Here is a 25083-nt window from a genome sequence, read left to right as displayed (position 1 = left end):
AATTTGCTTTGATCCATGGACCTAACATTCCAGGTTCCTATGCAATATTTCTCTTTACAGCATCAGACCTTGCTTCCATCACCAGTCACATCCACAACTAAGTAGTTGTTTTCACTTTGGCTCCATCTCTTCATTCTTTCTGGGGTTATTTCTCCACTGATCTCTAGTAGCATAGGGAGCACCTACAGACCTGGAAAGTTCATCTTTCAGTGTCCTATCTTTTTGCCTTTTCATACTGTTCATGGGAATCTCAAGGCAAGAATGCTGAAGTGGTTTGTCATTCCCTTCTCCAATGAACCACATTCTGTCAGAACTCTCCACCAGGACCTGTCTGTCTTTGGTGACCCTACACGGCATGGCTCATTGTTTCTTTGAGTTAGACAAGTCTGTGGTCCATGTGGTTAGATTGGTTAGTTTTCTGTGATTGTGGTTTCTGTCTGTCAGCCCTCTGATGCCCTCTCTCAGCACCTACCATATTACTGGGGTTTCTCTGACCTTGGATGTGAATAATATAAAATTTATTCAAACCCAATTAAATAATAAAGGCAGAAATAATTTAAGAAATTAAATTAATGAAATATGGAAGAAAAAAATATTCTCAGACTCCCACATGTACAGTCAGCTTATTTGTGACATAATCAATACCATTGTGTCCTGCAAAAATGATGGTTCTTTCAATAATTAGTACAATGTCAATTGGATCCTTTGGGGGGGGGGGGAATTGGATTCCTAAATCATAGTATTCATAAATGTCAATTTTAGTTGGATTGTAAAAATAAATGTGACAGATAAAGCAATATACTTTCAAAATCAAACATATGAGAATATCTTTATGACAAATGGTAAGCAAAGATTTCTCAACTGGGGCACAAAAACCTTAACCATAATGTGTAAAATTATAATGCTGACACTATATTAATGATTACATCTGGGCATCAAAATATTTCATTAATAAAGTGAAAAAGTGACATTGAGGAATATCTTTGTAATTCTGGTATCTGACAAGGACTTATATCCGCAATATACAAAGAACTCCTAAACATTAATAAGATAAAACTACCCTGTTCAGTAACCAAAGAGGCTTACAAACTTAACAGTTACTTCACACAGAAAGGCTTTCTAAATACCCAAATGATGCATGAACAGGCATTTAATTAGGATATAAATGAAAAATATAATGAAATAGAACTACACACTTAACAGAATTACTTATAATAATACCAGGTGTTACTGGGAATGTGGAACACCTTCAGATCTCAGATACTTGTGGCTGGACACTAAGAGACAAAAATCAATATAATCCAGCAATTCTGTTTCTAATTGTATGTTCAACAGAAATTCGCACACATATCTAGCTAAAATCAGTTATTAGAAGGTTCAGAGCAACAATATTCAGAATTGACAAAAATAATGAGAATGAACAAACCACTATTCCGTAAGTGATATGGATGTTACTTCCAAACATAATTTTTAAAAAGTAACCAGTTATAAAGCACGTGAACTCCTTACTTATCATTTAGCTAAAGTCCTCAAATAGCAAATCTAATCTATGTTGTTAGAAGTCAGGATGGTGGTTATCCTGAGAGAAAGACACAGAAAAGTTTCAAGGAGATTTCTGGAGTTCTGATGATGCTGACTTTTTGATTTGAGCGTGTGCTGTATTTAGCTTGTGAAAATTTATCCAGCTGTATGCTTCTGGTTTCTGTAGTTTATTCACTTAAAAAATACAACAATATATTAAAGGTGATTAAATAATAAAATGATGTTATTGTTTGGTTTCTATATACATTCTTAAATATAGCCACAAAATTTTAAAACATTTCCCAGAGTTAATAAAAATAACTCCAGATATCTTAATCCAGATATTCTATAACTGATAAAGTTGTGTTACCAATTTGACAACATCATGACATGTTGGCACATTTTTTCCACTGCAGCCTCAATTTATTCTGCCATGCTGCAAAATAAGTAAACCAGTGTCAAATAACCAGAGCTCAACATTATCTCTGAATCAGTTCAGTTCAGTCGCTCAGTCATGTCCGACTCTTTGCGACCCCATGAACCGCAGCATGCCAGACCTCCCTGTCCATCACCAACTCCTGGAGTTTACTCAAACTCATGTCCGTTGAGTCGGTGATGACATCCAACCATCTCATCCTCTGATGTTCTCTTCTTCTCCTGCCCTCAATCTTTCCCAGCATCAGGGTCTTTTCCAATGAGTCAACACTTCGCATCAGGTGGCCAAAGTATTGGTTTCAGTTTCAACATCAGTCCTTCCAATGTACACCCAGGTCTGATATTCATTAGGATGGATTGGTTGGAACTCCCTGAAGTCCAATGGACTCTATAGAGTCTTTTCCAATACTACAATTCAAAAGTATCAATTCTTCTGAACTCAGCTTTCTTTATAGTCCAACTCTGACATCCATACATGGCTACTGGAAAACAATAGCCTTGACTAGATGGACCTTTGTTGACAAAGTAATGTCCTTGCTTTTTAATATTCTGTCTTGGTTGGTCATAACTTTCCTTCCAAGGAGTAAGCGTCCTTAATTTCATGGCTGCAGTAAGCAACTGCAGTGATTTTAGAGCCCAAAAAATTGAAGCCAGCCACTGTTTCCCCATCTATTTCCCATGAAGTGTTGGGACCAGATGCCATGATCATAGTTTTCTGCATATTGAGCTTTAAGTGAATGTTTTCACCCTCCTTTTTTACTTTCAACAAGAAGCTCTTTAGTTCTTCACTTTCTGCTATAAGGGTGGTGTCATCTGCATATTGAGATTATTGATATTTCTCCCATCAGTCTTGATTCCAGCTTTTGCTTCTTCTAGCCCAGTGTTTCTCATGATGTACTCTGCCAATAAGTTAAATAAGCAGGGTGACAATATACAGCCTTCATGTCCTTTTACTATTTGGAACCAGTCTGTTGTCCCATGTTCAGTTTTAACTGTTGCTTCCTGACATGAATACAGGTTTCTCAAGAGGTATGTCCGGTGGTCTGGTATTCCCATTTCTTTCAGAATTTTCCACAGTTTATTGTGATCCACACAGTCAAAGGCCATGGCATAGTCAATAAAGCAGAAATAGATGTTTTTCTGGAACTCTCTTGCTTTTTAGATAATCCAGCAGATGTTGGCAACTTGATCTCTGGTTCATCTGCCTTTTCTGAAACCAGATTAAACATCTGGAAATTCACAGTTCATATTATTTTGAAGCCTGGCTTGGAGAATTTTGAGCATTACTTTACTAGCGTGTGAGATGAGTGCAATTGTGCAGTAGTGTGAGCATTCTTTGACATTTCCTTTCTTTGGGATTGGAATGAAAATTGACCTTTTCCCATCCCATGGCCACTGCTGAGTTTTCCAAATTTGCTGACATGTTGAGTGCAGCATTTCCCAGCATCATATTTTAGGATTTGAAATAGCTCAACTGGAATTCCATCCACTCCACTAGCTTTGTTCATAGTGATGCTTCCTAAGGCCACTTGATTTCACATTCCAGGATGTCTGGCTCTAGGTGAGTGATCATACCATCATGGTTAACTGGGTCATGAAGATCTTTTTTGTACTGTTCTTCTGTGTATTCTTGCCACCTCTTCTTTACATCTTCTGTTTCTGTTGGGTCCTTACCATTTTTGTCCTTTATTGAGCCTGTCTTTGTGTGAAATATTCCCTTGGTATCTCTAATTTTCTTAAAGCGATCTCTAGTCTTTCCCATTCTAATGTTTTCCTCTATTTCTTTGCATTGATTGCTGAGGAAGACTTTCTTATCTCTTCTTGCTATTCTTTGGCACTCTGCATTCAAATGGGCATATCTTTCCTTTTTTCCTTTGCTTTTGGCTTCTCTTCTTTTCACAGCTATTTGTAAGGCCACCTCAGACAGCCATTTTGCTTTTTTTTTTGCATTTCTTTTTCTTGAGGATGGTCTTGATCCCTATTTCCTTTACAATGCCTTAATGCTCTGTCCATCGTTCATCAGGCACTCTATCAGATCTAGTCCCTTAAATCTATTTCCCACTTCTACTGTATAATTGTTAGGGATTTGACTTTGGTCATACCTGTATGGTCTAGTGGTTTCCCCCAATTTCTTCAATTTAAGTCTGAATTTGGCAATAAGGAGTTCATGATCTGAGCCACAGTAAGCTCCTGGTCTTGTTTTTGCTGACTGTATATAGCTACTCCATCTTTGGCTACAAATAATATAATCAATCTGATTGCAGTGTTGGCCGTCTGGTGATGTCCATGTATAGAGTCTTCTCTTGTGTTGTTGGAAGCAGGTGTTTCCTATGACCACTGCATTCTCTTTAGAAAACTCTATTAGCCTTTGCCCTGCTTCATTCTAGACTCCAAAGCCAAATTTGCCTGTTACTCCAGTTGTTTCTTGACTTCCTACTTTTGCATTCCACTCCCCTATAATGAAAAGGACATCTTTGTTGGGTGTTAGTTCTAAATGGTCTTATGGTGTTCACAGAACCGTTCAACTTCAGCTTCTTCAGCATTACTGGTCGGGGCATAGCCTTGGATTACTGTGATATTTAATGGTTTACCTTGGAAATGAACTGAGATCAATCTGTCATTTTTGAGATTGCATCCAAGTAGTGCATTTTGGACTCTTTTGTTGACTATGATGGTTACTCCATTTCTTCTAAGGGATCCCTGCCCACAGTAGTATATATAATGGTCATCTGAGTTAAATTTACCCATAATTCACTTATTCCTAGATTGTGGATGTACACTTTTGCCATCTCCTATTTGACAACTTCCATTTTGCTTTGATTCATGGACCTAACACTCTGTGTTCTTATGCAATATTTCTCTTTACAGCATTGGACCTTGCTTCTATGACTAGTCACATCCACAAATGGGTATTGATTTTGCTTTGGCTCCATCCCTTCATTCTCTCTGGAGTTGTTTCTCCACTGATCTCCAGTATCATATTGGCACCTACTGACCTGGGGAGTTCATCTTTCAGTGTCCTATCTTTTTGACTTTTCCTACTGTTCATGGAGTTCTCGATACAAAAATATTGAAGTGGTTTGCCATTACCTTCTCCAGTGGACCACATTCTGTCAGACCTCTCCACCATGACCCATCCATCTTGGGTGGCCCCACTGCTTAGTTCCATTGAGTTAGACAGGGTTGTGGTCCATGTGATCAGATTGGCTAGTTGTCTGTGACTGTGATTTCACTCTGTCTGCCCTCTGATGCCCTCTCTCAGAGCCTACCATCTTACTTAGGTTTCTCTTACCTTGGACGTGGGATATCTCTTCATGGTTGCACCAGCAAAGTGCAGCCACTGCTCCTGACCTTGGATGAGGGATAGCTCCTCGCCGCCACTCCTGCGCCCTTGAATGTGTTTAAACAAAAAATAAAGACTGTTAGAACTGGACCAAAGAAGACACTATTTCTCAATCAGAGATCCAAATTGTAGACTGTAGTAGACAGCAACTTACAGACTTCCCAGGTGGCTCAGTGGTAAAATAATCTACCTGCTAACAAAGGAGACACATGTTCACTCCCTGGGTCAGGAAGATCCCTGGAGAAGGAAATGGCAAATCATCCAATATGTTGTCTGGGAAATCACATTATCAGAGGATCCTAGCAGGCTACAGTCCATGGGGTCCCAAAACAGTCTGACATGACTTAGTGACTAAACAGCAACAATAAGACTTCAGCTTAGTTCAGTAAGCTAGGTATGAGTGAAATACACAAATAAATGGTTATACTCACATAAAAAATGTAAATTTAAGATATTTTATGATGTTAAATAATTGATGATTAATTTAGGAATTTAGGTGAAAAAAAAAAGAAAGAAAAACAGGAGGAAAAGTATGAAAAAGTATAATTATAAAGGTGAAATTCTGCAGTTAGCCATATGCCAAACCAGTTTATGGAGAATGAGTTTCTTAAATGTAACTAGGGGAATGTGAAAAGTATGCAGGATATTATATATCATGTGAACAAGAAATTACAGAACAAACCAGAAATGTATATAAGAAGGATTCACAGTGATGATTTTATAGAAACAAGAAAAATATAGAGTTCTTGATAGAATACAAATGTTAAGGCTTGAGAACAGAAAGAACATCGTTCAGAGTGTAAGCCTGTTACGTATAAGAATGATAAAGCTAATAAAGCAATCACACAAAGAAGGGGAATCTAGTTAAAAATAAAATAATAGATATGCCATCAAATATGCCAAATAAAATGAAGGGCTTTGGAATGGAATTTTTCAAAGCAATCTTTACTGTTGCAATAGCTAGTTGTCATATCTGCCAGGTATGAAACATAGAAAAAATTGGATGCATTTTAAATGTCTTTATCAACTGCCACTCAAAACACAAATATGAGATTTTGTAGTATAATTTATATTGAAACTAATATAAGAAATGACAGTAAGAATGGAGACAGACATATTTCTTTGCTTGGAGCATATTTATATCCATCAGCAATTGGACTTATTAATCAATAATTGTAATAAAGATTGTGTTTAAAATCTATACTGCTACAAATAGATAGACATATTTCTTTTCTTTTCATATGGAACTTTTAACAGAATATGTAAGATGAGATTTAAAAGTTATATTCTATATAGTAAAATTTGTATTGTGTTCAAATTAAGCAAAATAAAAATTAAAGTTCAAAGGAAAAGTGGATTTTATTATATTAGATTTGGGGAGGAGGCACATTTTTATCCCTGAATATCAGAAACATTAACTCCAACATAGTGCATATTTCTAATGTAACTGTGTTAAATAGATTATTGAAAATATTTAAATATATTAATGAGAGTATGAATAATGAATCCTTCATGAAATATAGTTAAAATTTCACTTGAACATATTTATGTTTTTAACAGAGTTGGTAGAATTTAGTGTTTTACTAGAGATATCATTAGGAAAATAAAAGCAATGTAATATAATATCTATTACTTTGTGGTAATCAGTCCATTCCAGAGAAGGCAATGGCACCCCACTCCAGTACTCTTGCCTGGAAAATCCTATGGACAGAGGAGCCTGGGAGGCTGCAGTCCATGGGGTCACTAAGAGTTGGGCACAATTGAGCGACTTCACTTTCACTTTTCACTTTCATGCACTGGAGAAGGAAATGGCAACCCACTCCAGTATTCTTGCCTGGAGAATCCCAGGGACAGAAGAGCCTAGTGGGCTGCCGTCTATGGGGTTGCACAGAGTCAGACACGACTGAAGCGACTTAGCAGCAGCAGCAGCAATCAGTCCATTCAGTCACTCAATCATGTCTGACTCTTTGCAATCCCATGGACTGCAGCACTCCACGCTTCCCTGTCTATCACCAACTCTCAGAGCTTGCTCAAACTCATGTCCACCAACTCAGTGATGCCATCCAGGCATCTCATCCTCTGTCATCCCCTTCTCCTCCTGCCTTCAATCTTTCTCAGCATCAGGGTCTTTTCCAATGATTTTCAGTTCTTCAGTTGGACAAAGTCTTGGAGTTTCAGCTTCAAAATCAGTCCTTCCAATGAACACCCAGGACTGATCTCCTTTAGGATGGACTGGTTGGATCTCCTTGCAGGCCAAAGGACTCTCAAGAGTCTTCTCCAACACCACAGTACAAAAGCATTAATTCTTCTGCACTCAGCTTTCTTTATAGTCCAACTCTCACATCCATACATGACTACTGGAAAAACCATAGCTTTGACTAGACAGACCTTTTTTGGCAAAGTAATGTCTCTGCTGTCTAGGTTGGTCATAGTTTTTCTTCCAAGGAGCAAGTGTCTTTTAATTTCATGGTTGCAGTCACCATCAGTGATTTCGGAGCCTAAGGAAATAAAGTATGTCATGGTTTCTATTGTTTCCCCATCTATTTGACATGAAATGATGGCACCAGATGCCATGATCTTAGTTTTTTGAATGTTGAGTTTTAGGCCAACTTTTTCACTCTCCTCTTTCACTGTCTTTAAGAGGCTCTTTAGTTTTTCTTTGCTTTCTGCCATAAGGGTGGTGTCATCTGCTTATCTGAGGTTACTGATATTTCTCCTGGCAATCTTGATTCTAGCTTGTGATTCATCCAGCTCAGCATTTTTCATGATGTACTCTGCATATAAGTTAAAAAGGCAGGGTGACAATATAGTGCCTTGACGTGCTCCTTTCTCAATGTGGAACAAGTCTTTCGTTCCATATCCAGTTCTGTTGCTTCTTGACCTGCATACAGATTTCTCAGGAGGCAGGTACCTTTGTGGTAATACATTTATATATTTATAAATGCATATATAAGACTACATGTTATGAACCAGTTCCTTAAAATCTCTCTCTCTCCCTCTGTATCTCTCACTCTTTCGTATTCCTCATGTATTTTATTAGGGCATAATGGCCCAGCCAAGTTGATATATACATTAACCATCACACTGATGGAAACATTAACCTTCAAGAGGGCAGTGGCTGAAAGAGGCTGCTAGTGGTCAACTTGTAAGGAATTTTTGGAGATGATAAATATTTAATTTAGGTCTTTTGTTTTTTGTCATGAATACCTTTTTCCACTTCTCCTATTTACTAATAAGAAAGAGCCAATTTTTCCACAAATATATTTGAGTGTGGTAAAAAATCTAATTGCAATGTATTATTTTTCTATCATAGCAGGCTGTGTGAAAGAGAAGAGTACCAGCTATAAAATCCATTAAAATCCTCCATAAGAATAGTAGATAAGTCATCTTGGCCAAGCAGTTGGAATATGTACTCTAGGTTCTCATCCATTGTTATGGTGTCAGAAAGAGTTGGACATGACTTAGCAACTGAATGACAAATGAATAGCACATTTTATGAAGAAAATTATCTTTCCAAAAGAATTATTGAGAAAAACAGCATTCTGTTTTTTTTTTTTTTTTTCTTCAAGTCTCATTAGTATCTGGTTTCAGAGAAGGCATTTGAATTTTCATTTCTAATTATTTATTTAACCGATGGTAAGATGACAATATATTATTTTGGTCAAAATATATTATGAAAATTTAGTCTTACACAGACATGTGGTTGGACAAATAGAGATACTTTAATAACATTTTTCAATAATTGTGAATTATTGATATTCCATCAAAGCTTTACAAGTTCTAGTTTGATAAAAATTATTCATGATGTGACAATAGAAACTGTGTCAAAAAATCTTTCCACTCTGTTACAATAAACTTAATACATCAATGATTTTGATACATTGTGCAGTTTTTTTTGTTTGTTTTTGTTTTTTATTTATTTATTTATTTTTATTTTTTTATTTTTATTTTTTTAATTTTATTTTCTTTTTAAACTTTACATAATTGTATTAGTTTTACCAAATATCAAAATGAATCCGCCACAGGTATACATGTGTTCCCCATTTGGCTTACTCACTTACAAGATCTTGCAATGTTGACACATTTCCTTAGATAATACCGACATTCACATTTGTTAATATTTCACCAGTTTCATCAGAAAAATCAGTTAAGTCTTGGGAAGATGTCAAGTTCATAGCTGCAGATATGAGTTTTCTAAAAAACGTTTATTTCATATCAAAATTCTATTATTAGCAACAGTGTCATTTTATCCTTGTGAAATGTTAATTAAAAAATTACAATCTATCAAATAACAAGTCTGTACCTAAGTTCATCCATCAACTTTTTTTCAAATACAATTGGTTTTCCATAGCAACAACAAAAAATACAAATGCAAAACACACTCATACAAACAGAAAAAAACACAGATGCTTTACTTAGAGAAAATCATCATATTTTCCAGAATTTGAAGAATTTCTTTATGTGTATTTATAATTTTGTTACACAGAATATTAAAAAATGTGTGCCTAATGATGTTTAAGTGAAAGTGGAGAGTGAAAAAGTTGGCTTAAAGCTCAACATTCAGAAAACGAAGATCATGACATCCGGTCCCATCACTTCATGAGAAACAGATGGGGAAACAGTGGAAACAGTGTCAGACTTTATTTTTTTGTGCTCCAATATCACTTCAGATGGTGACTGCAGCCAGGAAATTAAAAGACGCTTACTCCTTGGAAGGAAAGTTATGACCAACCTAGATAGCATATTCAAAAGCAGAGACATTACTTTGCCAACAAAGGTTCGTCTAGTCAAGGCTATGGTTTTTCCTGTGGTCATGTATGGATGTGAGAGTTGGACTGTGAAGAAGGCTGAGCACTGAAGAATTGATGCTTTTGAACTTGAACTGTGGTGTTGGAGAAGACTCTTGAGAGTCCCTTGGACTGCAAGGAGATGCAACCAGTCCATTCTAAAGGAGATCAGCCCTGGGATTTCTTTGAAAGGAACGATGCTAAAGCTGAAACTCCAGTACTTTGGCCACCTCATGTGAAGAGTTGACTCATTGGAAAAGACTCTGATGCTGGGACGGATTGGGGGCAGGAGGTGAAGGGGACGACAGAGGATGAGATGGTTGGATGGTATCACTGACTCGATGGACGTGAGTCTTAGTGAACTCTGGGAGTTGGTGATGGACAGGGAGGCCTGGCGTGCTGCAATTCATGGGGTCGCAAAGAGTCAGACACGACTGAGCGACTGAACTGAACTGAACTGAATGATGTTTAATAAAATTAATAATGCTACTATTTGATCAAGGCAATTGTTAAACAACACTGAATTTAAAAGTTTATTTATTGTAATTGCATGGTGGTGAATAGTGACATGCATAAGTACAAATATAAAGATGGGATAAAAAGGTAAATAGTATCTTAGTATTGATGTGCAAATTAGTTTGAATTTGAAGTCACCTGAAAATCTCAGAAATTCCCAGAATTCCACTAATACAAACTGCACGTTGAGAATCCCTGCCCTAAAAGGTGTTAGAAACTCAAAATGAAAGAGATGTCATTCCCTGAGAACAGAACTGTTGGAAGAGAGAAAAACAAAAGATTTATTTATTCAAATGCTTATTCTCAGAGCTCTTTTTTTTTCTTTTAGTAGCTATTATTTTACTCTAGCAGAGATACTTGATCTCAGAAGGCATTTGATGCGACAAAAACAAATAATTTAGAATTGGCTGACAAGTTAAGTTGACAGTAAGGAAAAACTTATTGCAACTAGAATTTGACTTATAGACTTGATTAGACTTACAATTCTTTGGCAAAAATATTAGATAACATTTTTACTGCAAATTACCCAGTGCCTATTGAGATATAGCTGGAGGGAAAGTATCCAGAAAGTTAGGAGTAAGTTTTTGCTCCTTGGTGCTTTAGCAAAGTAGTCAAAGAAGACATGAACTCAGGTAACAAGTTGCTAGTTAGTAAGCAGTAATAGAAGGAAAATAATTTAGAGATTTGGGGCACCACAATATGAGGAAACCAAATGTTCCTGTTTCCAAAGTAGCAGGATATTTGGCTATTCAAAAGGATATACCTTAAGACCTGTTAAGTCTACTAAGCCATGCAATAAAGGGGGATGGAGGGTTACCCCAGTGCAAGTATCAAAGATGCATCTTTCTATAGGCAGTTTATTGTTTTAAATGGCATAGGGTAGCTTCCTCTTAAATGAGAGAGAAGGACATTGGTGCAGAGTACAAACCAAACAACAAAGTAAGGTTGAGCATTATATGTTACTTGCACATAGTGCTGAGCTAAAGCCAACAGAATAGAAGCCTATCAAGTTAAAATAATGTAAGCTTGAGTATAAAGCAAAGACAGTGCCCAGTTGTGGATGTGACTGGTGATGGAAGTAAAGTCAGATGGCATAAAGAGCAATATTGAATAGGAACATAGAATGTCAGGTCCATGAATCAAGGTAAATTAGAAGTGTCAAACAGGATATGGCAAGAGTGAACATTGACATTATAGGAATCAGTGAACTAAAATAGACTGGAATGGGTGAATTTAATTCAGATGACCATTATCTACTAATGTGAGCAAGAATCCCTTAGAAGAAGTGGAGTAGCTCTCATTGTCAACAAAAGGGTCAGAAATCCAGTACTTGGGTGCAATCTCAAAAGCGACAGAATGATCTCTGTTCCTTTCCAAGGCAAACCATTCAATATCACAGTAATCTAAGTCTATGCCCCAACCAGTAATGCTGAAGAAGCTGAATGGTTCTATGAAGATCTACAAGACCTTCTAGAACTAACCTCAAAAAAAAAAAAAAAAAAAAAAAAGGTATCCTTTTCATCACAGGAGACTGGAATACAAAAGTAGGAAGTCAAGAGATACCTTGAGTAACTGCCAAATTTGGCCTTGGAGTACAAAATGAAGCAGGGCTAAGGCTAACAGAGTTTTGCCAAGAGAATGCACTGGTCATAGCAAACACCCTCTTCCAACAACACAAGAGAAGACTCCACACATGGACATCAACAGATGGTTAACACCAAAATCAGATTGATTATATTCTTTGCAGGCAAAGATGGAGAAGCTCTATAGAGTCATCAAAAACAAGATTGGGAACTAACTGTGGCTCAGATCATGAACTCCTTATTGTCAAATTCAGACCTAAATATAAGAAAGTAGGGTAAACCACTAGACCATTCAGGTATGACCTAGATCAAATCCCTTACGACTATACAGTGCAAGTGAGAAATAGATTCAGTGGATTAGATCTGATTGACAGAGTGCCTAAAGAATTATGGACAGAGGTTCATGACAATGTACAAGAGGCAGTAATCAAGACCATCCCTAAGAAAATCAAATGCAAAAAGGCAAAATGCTTGTCTCAGGAAGCCTTACAAATAACTGAGAAAACAAGAGAAGCTAAAGGCAAAGGAGAAAAGGAAAGATATATCCATTTGAATGCAGAGTGCCAAAGAATATCAAGGAGAGATAAGAAAGCCTTTGTCAGTGATCAATGCAAGGAAAGTGAAGAAAACAATAGAATGTGAAAGACTAGAAATCTCTTATGAAAATTAAAGATGCCAAGGAACATTTCATACAAAGATGGGCTAAATAAAGGACAGAAATGGTATGGACATAACAGAAGCAGAAGATATTAAGAAGTGACAAGAATATACAGAAGAACCATACAAAAGAAGATCTTCATAAAAAAGATAACCACGATGGTGTGATCACTCACCTAGTGCCAGACATCCTGGAGTGTGAAGTCAAGTGGGCCTTAGGAACAAAACTAGTGGAGGTGATGGAATTCCAGCTCAACTATTTCAAATCATAAAAGATGATGTTGTTAAAATGCTGAATGCAATTTGCCAGAAAGTTTGGAAAACTCAGCAGTGGCTATGGGACTGGAAAAAGTCAGTTTTAATTCCAATCCCAAAGAAGGGCAATGGCAAAGAATTTTCAAACTACCTCACAATTGCACTCATCCCACATGCTGATAAAGTAATGCTCAAAATTCTCCAAGCCAGGCTGCAACTGTACATGAACCAAGAACTTCAACAGTACATTAACCATGAACTTCTAGATGTTCTGTCTGGGTTTAGAAAAGGCAAAGGAACCAGAGATAAATTGCCAACATCCTCTGGATCATAGAAAAAGCAGAAGGAGTCCAGTAAAACATCTGCTTTATTGATTACGCCAAAAGCCTTTGACTATGTAGAATACAGCAAACTGTGGAGCATTATTCAAGTGATGGGAATACCAGACCATCTTCCTTGCCTCCTGAGAAATCTGTATGCAGGTTAAGAAGCAACAGTTAGAACTGGACATGGAATAACAGACTGGTTCCAAATTGGGAAAGGAGTGTGTCTATATTGTCCAACACCTACTGCAAAATGTGTAATGGCCAACAGTAGACATGGATGGTTACATATTATTTATCCTCATACAGGGCAAAAGCACAGTTCATAAAAAAGGAGTATGGCTTTATACTGTCAACCTACTTATTTGACCTATATGCAGAGTACATCATGCAAAATGCTGGGCTGAATGAAGCACAAGCTGGAATCAAGATTGCCCGGAGAAATATCAATAACGTCAGATACACAGATGACACCACCCTTATGGCAGAAAGTAAAGAGGAACTGAAAAGCCTCTTGATGAAAATGAAAGAGGAGAGTGAACACGCTGGTTTAAAACTTAACATTCACAAATCATGGCCTCCGGTCTCATCACTTCATGGCAAATAGATGGGGAAACAAGGGAAACAGTGACAGACTTTATTTTCTTGGGTGCCAAAATCACTGCATATGGTGACTGCAGCCATGAAATTAAAAGACGCTGGCTCTTTGGAAGAAAAGCTGTGAATAACCTAGACAGCATATTAAAAAGCAGAGATATTTCTTTGCTAACAAAGGTCCGTCTAGTCAAAGCTATGGTATTTCCATTAGTCATGTATGGATGTGAGTTTTGGACTATAAAGAAAGTAGAGTGCTAAAGAATTGATGCTTTCAAACTGTGGTGTTGGAGAGGACTCTTGAGAGTCTCTTGGTCTTCAGGGAGCTCAACCAATCAATCCTAAAGGAAATCAGTCCTGAATATTCATTAGAAGGACTGATATTGAAGCTGAAGCTCCAAGACTTTGTCCACCTGATGCGAAGAACTGACTCATTGGAAAAGACCCTGATTCTTGGTGAGTTTGAAGGCAGGAGAAGGGCACAACAGGCATCACTGTCTCTAGAGACATGAGTTTGAGCAAGCTCCAAGAGTTGGTGATGGACAAGGAAGCATGGAGCGCTGCAGTCCATGGCATCACAAAGAGTCAGACATGGCTGAGTGACTGAACTGCACTGAACTAGCTGATAGTGCTGATTTAAAAACAATAAATCAGAAGCCTACTAAGCTTTGGAAATTGTATGTTAAAGAGATTCTAAACCTGGTGTTCATAGCCCGCCATAAACACCACAAGGCAAGGTGTATTTTCCAATGTCTACTGCAAAAGGTGTAATGGTAGACAGTAGACATGGATGATTGTATATTATTTATCCTCACATAGGTCAAAAGCACAGTTCATAAAATATAAAGGATGTTATGTAGACTGAGTGTTTGTGTCTACCCCAATTCATGTGTTGAAGTTTTAACCTCCAGTGTGATGGTATTAGGAGGTGGGGCCTTGGGGAGTTCATCAGTTCATGAGGGTGGGCCCCTCATGAGAGGGATTATAAATAGCAACCGCAGAGTGCTGTCCTATCTTTTCCACTGCCTTAGGACACAGAGAGAAGATGGCCATCCATAAATGAGAAGCAGATCCTCAACACTTTACAGCCTCCTGAGTTGTGAGTAATAAATGTTAATTGTTTAAACCACCCATTTGGTAGCATTTTATTGTAGGAGTTCTAATGTACTTATTCTAATGATACTTGTTCTAATGAAATTATTCCAGACAGAAGAACCAGGGGTAAATAGATTGTCTGAGGAAAAATTTTATCTCACTGCTATGGTAAGAAGTTTCATAAATCGTGCCAAGATAAATTTTAAAGTTACTATCAATAATTGTTTTCCAGTCTCCCCATTTTTAATTGATTGTTTTTACTAAAGTATTTGTGCACTATTGGTATAAATAACCTATTTTGGGCTACTATACATTGAAAATGTGCTAAACTTTGGTTGAGTGGATGGTCATGAGGAGTTACATCTAAACTGATAAGGAGGATTTTACATTCTCTAGGTATCTGAAATTTGAAGTGAATATAGTAAATACATGAGATTTTTATTTTCTCACTTTAAGAGGGAATAAACATATTATGTGCATAGGTAGAAATGTCATCAGAGGGGGCTGACTCTTAGGAGACCATTACACACACACATATATTTTGTTTTTCTCTTCTTTGGAATTTTAGTTTTTGGGTCACAAAGCTTTCTGGGAACACTTTATCATCTAGTTTCTGTTATACTTATCCATTGGAATATGACCAGAAGTAATGTGTGCTTGTGATACCTCAGAATCCTAAATCACTGATTTACTCCCCTCTTTTTCCCCATCTAACCAGTAGACTTCTAAATAAAACAATGTGATTCTTTGACCAGCTTGACAACAAAAATGACCTAGAGGATTATGCAGCCTTGCAATAGAAGAAATCTGGACTCTAGAAGAGTTTATTTAGAATAGAGATGCATGCAGACCTGGATAATTCATATAGTTAGCTTCATGGAGATTAACAGTTTCTATCAATAAGCAAGTAAATTTGTAGCCATCTTTGGGCTTCCCTGGTAACTACTTTACCAGTAGCTCAGCTGGTAAAGAATCCACCTGCAATGTGGGAGAGCTGGGTTTGATCCCTGGGTTGGGAAGATCCCCCGGAGTAGAGAATGGCTATGCACTCCAGTATTCTGGCCTGAGAATTAGACTATAGTCCATGGGGGTCACAAAGATTCAGACACCACTGAGCAACTTTCGTTTCACTTGTTACAGTAACTCAGCTTTTGTTTTAACTGCTGAAGGGTGGTATAAATATAACATTTGAGGACACAGAATCCAGAGTCATGGAAAATATAAAATTCATGACTCAGAAAATTTGCATAAATCTTTTAAAAGCTTAAGGCTTGAAAACTATAAAATCCACGGTTCATGTTGGGCCATACCTTGACATAAAAGGTGAGAATTTCCTAGTGATAAATGTCTCTCAAAAGTGAAACGCCATATTATCTTTTTTCTTCCTGTTTCAAATATAGAATGGAATTGGATGAGAAAGAGAATAGATTAAGTTAGGTTAAACAACAGAGTGAAATCAAAGAATAAAATGAAAGTCAGTGATACCAATACTGTGAGTTGTTTGGTAACATAAATCATTAACATACAGTCGGAAACCCCTCTTAACTATAAAACTCCTAGAGGAGAATATAGGCAAAACACTCTCCGACATACATCACAGCAGGATCCTCTATGACCCACCTCCCAGAATATTGGAAATAAAAGCAAAAATAAACAAATGGGACCTAATTAAATTTAAAAGCTTCTGCACAACAAAGGAAACTATTAGCAAGGTGAAAAGGCAGCCTTCAGAATGGGAGAAAATAATAGCAAATGAAGCAACTGACAAACAACTAATCTCAAAAATATACAAGCAACTCCTACAGCTGAACTCCAGAAAAATAAATGACCCAATCAAAAAATGGGCCAAAGAACTAAATAGACATTTCTCCAACGAAGACATACAGATGGCTAACAAACACATGAAAAGATGCTCAACATCACTCATTATCAGAGAAATGCAAATCAAAACCACTATGAGGTACCATTTCACGCCAGTCAGAATGGCTGCGATCCAAAAGTCTACAAGCAATAAATGCTGGAGAGGATGTGGAGAAAAGGGAACTCTCTTACACTGTTGGTGGGAATGCAAACTAGTACAGCCACTATGGAGAATAGTGTGGAGATTCATCAAAAAACTGGAAATAGAACTGCATTATGATCCAGCAATCCCACTGCTGGGCATACACACTGAGGAAACCAGAAGGGAAAGAGACACATGTACCCCAATGTTCACTGCAGCACTGTTTATAATAGCCAGGACATGGAAGCAACCTAGATGCCCATCAGCAGATGAATGGATAAGAAAGCAGTGGTACATATATACAATGGAGTATTACTCAGCCATTAAAAAGAATACATTTGAATCAGTTCTAATGAGGTGGATGAAACTGGAACCTATTATACAGAGTGAAGTAAGCCAGAAAGAAAAACACCAATACAGTATACTAATGCATATATATGGAATTTAGAAAGATGGAAACAATAACCCTGTGTACGAGACAGCAAAAGAGACACTGATGTATAGAACAGTCTTATGGACTCTGTGGGAGAGGGAGAGGGTGGGGAGATTTGGGAGAATGGCATTGAAACATGTATAATATCATGTATGAAACGAGTCGCCAGTCCAGGTTCGATGCATGATACTGGTTGCTTGGGGCTGGTGCACTGGGACGACCCAGAGGGAGGGTATGGGGAGGGAGGAGGGAGGAGGGTTCAGTATGGGGAACACAGGTATACCTGTGGTGGATTCATTTCGATATTTGGCAAAACTAATACAATATTGTAAAGTTTAAAAATAAAATTAAAAAAAAAAAACTTAAAAAAAAGTATGCTAAAATTCAGTATTAAATCAAATGCTCAGTTTACTGACACCGCATATCAGTCATATATGTATATCACTCTTAACAAGATTTCTAAAACATAGAAAAAATATGGTACTGCCAAAGATGTTTTTAGATATATGCGTCTGAGTGTCGATTACTCAACAGAAAATTTTGAGCTGAAGATTTTATTGAAGTTAACTGAGGAAAGTTGATTTCCCTCATGCTTCTCTAACTGTTAAAAAACAAAAGGACTCAAAAACCTCACTACTCTGTTGCTGGTATGATGACTTCATAATTTCAATAATTTTTTTCTCTGTGTGTTTAAATTTTCTGAAAAATTATGTGTACTCTTTAATCAAGAAAAGGAAAATAATACATGTAGAACTCATAGCAGAATGTTATATTGTTACATAAAGTTTGCTTACTGAGTCTTTTATTGAGTAACAAGGTCCTATCTAGATTTTATACTAAATGTAAGATCTGAATCAGATATTTCTACTAAGAACTAAAGCAGTGACTGCTGGGCTGGGAATATTATAATTTTTATTTTTATTTCTTTTTAAGGAGAGAAGACAATATTGATAAGAAAAAAGTAATAGAGGATGAAGTGATAGGGTACATAAAGCAAAAGGAAGGCTGGAGTTGACAGATATATTCAGAAGGAATATGAAAGGACTTTGGGTATTCTTACTACTGAGAGTCAGGAAGGAAACAAAGACAATTTAAATCCTCACAGTAAAATTTCCATTTTAAAAGATTTTTAAAGCACTGAATCTTCTGGATCCTGCATAGAAAAAATTCCTCCTCAAGTAAAACTCCATATAAAATATATTGTGATAGAAAATTTTGGTATATGATGTTTGGTATATGATGTGACAATCCTGTAAATCCTCAAAAATACAAATAGGAAAGGATTATTTTTTATTTGCTTTTAGAGCACATTTGAGGTACATTACTGTATATGAGAGATGTAAAAATGTTACAGTTCTTCTTAATATTTTTAAGGTCTTTTGGTTGCTTAGTAACAGGAATGGAAGGAGTGGTAAAAATAGGTCACTAGTAAGTGAGGGATATTCTTGTTTTTTTATGTCAGGAAATAATAGATATAAATCATGGATATGTTGTGTATTACTCTGAGACAGTCAAAGCTCTGTGTGCATTACCATTTTTTTTTTCTGTCATTCTTACCCCTTCTAGAAGGGGAGATGTTAAACATAAAGTAAACCATTCCTCTTATTTTTCCATAAATGTTAACAATTTTTCTTAATAGCCTATGATGACTTCAAATTATATATGAAATGAAATAGCACTAATTGCACATTTGGAGGTACTGTCAGTATTTAATGCAACAATAATCACTATTCTGGGACTTCCAAACACAAATGAGTCATTCTTTTTCTGCAAACAAAATGAAATATAAAAGTTTTGATTTTATGTTAATGGTAAATGTAAGTATCTAGGACATTTAATTTAGACTGATTTAGGTAATCACTTTGCAGGTGTGCTACATTAATTATAATCACATTAGTTTAGTGATATTCTAATTATGTATTTGTTTGCATAACACGATTTAGCCTGAAACTGATGAGGATTTCTTTTCTTAGATTTTAGAAGACACAGAGGCACTATAATGTTTTATTTTCTATGCTGAAAAAGAATGACATTGGGTTCTGTTTCCAGATATTCTGAATAATTATTATTAACTGTGAACAATGTACATTTTTAAAAATCCAAGTATCCAGAGGAACTGACAAGCAACCAAAATGAAAAAAAAACAAACCCTAGGAATGAATATGTCATTAAAAGAAGGTTACTGTATAATAGAATATTTACATTTGTATGGCTTTATACATAAATGCACACTGAAGTTTGTACACTAGAGAGCAAGCAGAAATCCAGCAAAAAGCCATGGCATTGCTGGTTACAAAATCAAGAGCTTGTAGAGCTGTTGCTAAAAAAACGGGATGGATTCTAGTAAGGAGAGGATCATAAAAGGGGAAAGTTCCACATAGGTGGGAGTGATATCAGGCTTCAAAAAGAAAAGGAATAACTGAAAGATTGAAGAACCTAAGCAAAGAGTTCAGCTGCATTCCACTACAGGGAAGACAGCATTTGGAGTTTAAGTCCAGTATAGATAAATATTACATAGACCAACATCATTCATATGCAGAAGACACTAACACAATTTGCAGTATCTAGTCTAAAAATGAACAAGAAGCAAAAATATTAGGCATGAGAAGAAATTTTACACTATAGGTAAGGAAAAAAGCAGTCAATAAAAGTGGGCAAAAGAATTGCAATTTGCAGTTAAGAAATTAAAGAAAATATGGATATAGAAATTAACAGGTCAGTGGTCATGTATTGATGTGATAGTTGGACTGTGAAGAAAGCTGAGCGCCAAAGAATTGATGCTTTTGAACTGTGGCGTTGGAGAAGACTCTTGAGACTCCCTTGGACTGCAAGGAGATCCAAACAGTCCATTCTGAAGGAGATCAGCCCTGGGATATCTTTGGAAGAAATAATGCTAAAGCTGAAACTCCAGTACTTTGGCCATCTCATGCGAAGAGTTGACTCATTGGAAAAGACTGTGATGCTAGGAGGGATTGGGGGCAGGAGGAGAAGGGGACAACAGAGGATGAGATGGCTGGATGGCATCACTGACTCGAAGGACATGAGTCTGAGTGATCTCCGGGAGTTGGTGATGGACAGGGCGGCCTGGCGTGCTGCGATTCATGGGGTCACAAAGAGTCAGACACGTCTGAACGACTGAACTGAACTATAGTACAAAAATAGAAATTGTTTTTAAAGATATGTAAATTATAGAAAAAATGTACAGTACCTGTAAAAAAAAATCTAATGGATAGAAATAACAGTAGATTGGAGGTAGCAGAAAAGTGGATAATTGAAATAGAAGATAGTTTATAAATATTGAATATGCATGAAGACTTAAAAACATTAAGAAAGGCACATCACTAAGATGTGAAACAGTATCAAGCATTTAGCATATGTGTCATTGGAATTTCAGAGGCAATAGGAAAAAAAATAAGGGATTTTTTTTTAAAGAGTAGAAAATTCCCAAATTTTATGAAAAACAAAAACTTTCATATGTATAAGAAGTTTATTAACCCAAAGCAAGGATTTTTATCTTAACCCAAAAATAGTAAGAAAAATAGGTGCAACATAAACTAATTTTAAAAATGGAGAAAATTTGCCAAATAGTTGAACACAAACACCATATTAAATATAAAGTAACAATGAAATAAAGGAAGGCTTGATTACCTTAAATAAAAAATTGGAATACAGAGGACAAGTGGAATTTCTTTATAATTCTTAAAGAAAAACTTATCAAAATATATTTTATATCCATTTAAAACCTATCAACATAGAATTGACATGATGTGATTTTCTTATAATGACATAAAAGAGAGTTAATCATCACCCAGAACAGTAGTGGCTCAGATGGTAGAGGATCTGCCTGCAGTGCCACAGACCTGGGTTTGATCCCTAGGTCTGGAAGACCCTGGAGAAGAGAATGGCAACCCACTCCAGTATTCCTTCCTGGAGAATTCCATGGACAGAGGAGCTTGGTAGACTACAGTCCCCAGGGTCACAAAGAGTTAAACACAACTGAGCAATTAACGCTTTCACTTTTAAGAACCAGTTCAGTTCAGTTCACTTCACTTCAGTTGCTCAGTCACTCTTTGCGATGGCATGAACCGCAGCAGGCCAGATCTCCCTGTCCATCACCAACTCCTGGAGTTCACCCAAATCCATGTCCATTGAGTCAGTGATGCCATTCAACCATCTCATCCTCTGTCATCCTCTTCTCCTCCTGCCCTCAATCTTTCCCAGCATCAGGGTCTTTTCAAATGAGTCAGCTCTTAGCATCAGGTGGCCAAAGTATTGGAGTTTCAGCTTCAACATCAATCCTTCCAATGAACACCCAGGACTGATCTCCTTTAGAATGGACTGATTGGATCTCCTTGCAGTCCAAGGGTCTCTCAAAAGTCTTCACACCACAGTTCAAAAGTATCAGTTCTTCAGCACTCAGCCTTCTTCACAGACCAACTCTCACATCCATACATGACTACTGGAAAAACCATAGCCTTGACTAGACCAACCTTTGTTGACAAAGTAATATCTCTGCTTTTTAATATGCTGTCTAGGTTGGTCATAACTTTCCTTCCAGGGAGTAAGCGTCTTTTCATTTCATGGCTACAGTCACCATTTGCAGTGATTTTGGAGCCCCCTCAAATAAAGTCAGCCACTGTTTCCAATGTTTCCCCATCTATTTGCCATGAAGTGATGGGACCGGATGCCATGATCTTCGTTTTCTGAATGTTGAGCTTTAAGCCAACTTCTTCACTCTCCTTTTTCACTTTCATCAAGAGGCTCTTTCATTCTTCTTCACTTTCTGCCATAAGGGTGGTGTCATCTGCATAACTGAGGTTATTGATATTTCTTCCAGGAATCTTGATTCCAGCCTGTGCTTCCTCCAGCCCAGAGTTTCTCATGATGTAGTCTGCATATAAGTTAAATAAGCAGGGTGACCTTGCTTATAAGTTAAATAAGCAAGGAGCCTTGACGAACTCCTTTTCCTATTTGGAACCAGTCTGTTGTTCTGTGTCCAGTTTTAACTGTTGCTTCCTGACCTGCATACAGATTTCTCAAGAAGCAGGTCAGGTGGTCTGGTATTCCCATCTCTTTCAGAATTTTCCACAGTTTATTGTGATCCACACAGTCAAAGGCTTTTTGGCATAGTCAAAAAAGCAGAAATACATGTTTTTCTGGATGTATTTTTTCGATGATCCAGCGGATGTTGGCAATTTGATCTCTGGTTCCTCTGCCTTTTCTAAAACTAGCTTGAACATCTGGAAGTTCACGGTTCACATATTGCCAAATCCTGGCTTGGAGAATTTTGAGAATCACTTTACTAGTGTGTGAGATGAGTGCAATTGTGCGGTAGTTTGAGCATTCTCCGGCATTGCCTTTCTTTGGGATTGGAATGAAAATTGACCTTTTCCAGTCCTGTGGACACTATGAGGCGATAGTTCACTGTGATTTCAATTTTCATTTCCCTGATGATTAACAGTATTAATCATCTTTTCATATGCCTGTTGGCCATCTCCATTTCCTGTTTGGAAAATTGTATATTCAGTTCTTCTGCTCATATTTTGATTATGTTTTATTTTTCTTTTTGAATGTTGAGTTTTATGAGCTGTTTATGTATGTTGAATATTAATCCCTTATCCATCATATCATTTGCAAATATCTTCTCATCTTCTCCCATTCAGTTGTTTGTCTTTTCATTTTGTCAGTGGTTTCTTTTGCTATGCAAAAGGTTATAAGTTTATATGTGTAAAAGACCTTTACTACGACATTTGATAAAGGATTGAGAAAGAACAACAACAACAATAAAATGGAGAAATTGGAAAACATAAATGAAATGGGAACACTGAATGTAGAATAGAAACAGTGAAACAAATAGATCAAAGTAAAAGTTTATCCTGTAGTAAATAGTATGTATAGTGTATTTATTTTAGAAAAGTTACAAATTTTTGCTTAACTAAAAATTTGTGACATTTGAGGTCCACTCATTTGACTAAGTCACAATAGAATGCTAGATATATAATTTATATTCACTCAAAAATTTGATATAGTTGTATTTATTCTGGCATCTAGTATTACTGCTAAAAGTCTGCTGCTGCTGCTGCTGCTGCTAAGTCGCTTCAGTCATGTCTGACTCTCTGCGACCCCATAGTCAGCCCACGAGGCTACGCCGTCCCTGGATTCTCCAGGCAAGAATACTGGAGTGAGTTGCCATTTCCTTCTCCAATTCATTAAAGTGAAAAGTGAAAGTGAAGTCGCTCAGTTGTGTCTGACTCTTAGCGACCCCATGGACTACAGCCCACCAGGCCCTCCGTCCATGGGATTTTCCAGGCAAGAGTACTGGAGTGGGGTGCCATTGCCTTCTCCGGCTACAAGTCTAGAAGATTTAAATTAATGAGGCTTGAAACTGCTAAGTCAATTCTGAGAGTATCAATAAATACTATGTTGTAAAACAACCAACCAAACAAACAAACAGAAAAAACAGGAAATGAATGTGTGATACAGTATTATTAGAGCTTCCTGGTAGCTCAGCTGGTAAAGAATCCACCTGCAGTGCAGGAGACCCTGGTTCAATTTGTGGGTGGGGAAGATCCCCTGAAGAAGGGATAGGCTACCCACACCAGTATTCATGGGCTTCCCTAGTGGCTCAGCTGGTAAAGAACCTGCCTGCAATGCTAGAGGCCTGGGTTTGATCCCTGGGTTGGGAAGGTACCCCAAAGGAGGGCTTGGCAATGCACTCCAGTATTCTTGCCTTGAGAATTCTCATAAACAGAGGAATCTGTTGGGCTACAGCCCATGGGGTCTCAAAGAGTCGGACATGACTGAGCGGCTAAGCACAGCACAACACAGTATGATTAACTAAAGTACAGATTTTGTTCAGATTTCAAAAAAATATGCTGGTGTCCATCATTTGTTTTCATACCTTATTCAAGATTCCACATTGTATTTAGTTGCACTGAGCACCTTCAGCTGCATGCAACAAATTCTGATAAATTCTCTTTTAGATACCTTTTCATATCTTTTAGATCCCCATCAGGATAGTCCCTTTCTTTTTCAATGTGCTCAGTCATTTTTCAATGTGTTCAATATATTCATTTTCATTGTGTGTGTGTGTGTGTGTGTTAGTCACTCAGTCATGTCCAGCTCTTTGCAACCTTATGTACTGTAGCCTGCCAGGCTCCTTTTTTCCATGGGATTCTCCAGGCAAAACTACTGGAGTGGGTTGCCATTTCCTTCTCCACATTTTTATTCTCTTCTCTGTCAACTATTGACAGCTTCACTGTACACATAAATAATTCTTCTGGCATTCTTGCCACTCATTTCTTTGAACTCCTTTCCTCAGATAATCAGGTTGTTCCCAGGGTGCAGAGAACACCTCAAAACTTACTATAGTCTTATATTCATATATACCAACTTGGGACCCACTATAGTTTCAACTCACTCCAAGAATTGCTCTCTCACCTAGGTCCTCTAACCTATTGTTCCTGCTTCTTTAGCATTGTTCTTCACTTCCTTGAATCTTTTTACACCTCTCTGGTCAATTTAAACATCATGATAAAT

At 37.1% G+C, this 25083-nt stretch overlaps 1 long non-coding RNA gene across 22 annotated transcripts in view; it reads left to right on the top strand.

The window, feature by feature from the left end:
• Positions 1-25083, top strand: part of LOC147371186 (uncharacterized) — a 316584-nt gene that overhangs the window by 65705 nt on the left and 225796 nt on the right. For 19 of the 22 annotated variants that reach the window (XR_015166271.1, XR_015166259.1, XR_015166272.1 and 16 more), the window contains one exon: positions 15046-15113. The exons of the other annotated variants lie outside the window; for them this stretch is intronic. This is a non-coding gene — a long non-coding RNA (uncharacterized LOC147371186). The remainder of the gene's footprint in view (positions 1-15045; positions 15114-25083) is intronic. 22 annotated transcript variants of the gene reach the window in all.

Source organism: Bos grunniens, chromosome 6, assembly GCF_055505025.1.
Source record: "Bos grunniens cultivar Pamir isolate PY7600 chromosome 6, Bosgru_T2T1.0, whole genome shotgun sequence".
In the NCBI taxonomy this organism is placed as follows: Eukaryota; Metazoa; Chordata; class Mammalia; order Artiodactyla; family Bovidae; genus Bos; species Bos grunniens.
This window is presented reverse-complemented; position numbering and strand designations above follow the sequence as displayed.